Source organism: Colobus angolensis, unplaced genomic scaffold (genome assembly GCF_000951035.1).
Source record: "Colobus angolensis palliatus isolate OR3802 unplaced genomic scaffold, Cang.pa_1.0 Scaffold632, whole genome shotgun sequence".
Lineage (NCBI taxonomy): Eukaryota > Metazoa > Chordata > Mammalia > Primates > Cercopithecidae > Colobus > Colobus angolensis.
Window position 1 is genome coordinate 141,638 of NW_012119955.1, and position 375 is coordinate 142,012.

Sequence of the window (375 nt, forward strand, 5' to 3'; positions counted from 1 at the left end):
AATCACCCAATTGACAACAGCCGGACAGAGAGACAGTAATGTCACATGAGTCACTTTCTCAGTGGGCCAGAGGCCTACCCGTGGAGCCACCACTGTAAAGCAAGAACTTCCTGGAGGATGGAAAGCGGTTCACAAGGAATTCTACCCAGCACCAGGGTGTCTGTCCTTTCTCACAGGAAGATAGCTGAGCCATGGCAGGAAACTATGGGGTGGGTGGGTTTGGACAATAATGTGTCACCTGCTAATCTAAGCCTCAGTCTCCTCAGCCTCTCATCATGAAAGCGGGGGTAACCCCCTCACCTGAGCTGTTGGGGAAGGTAAGAGTGCTGGGTGATTAACAATTGTTAGCTCCACAGAAATTAGGCAAAGAATCTG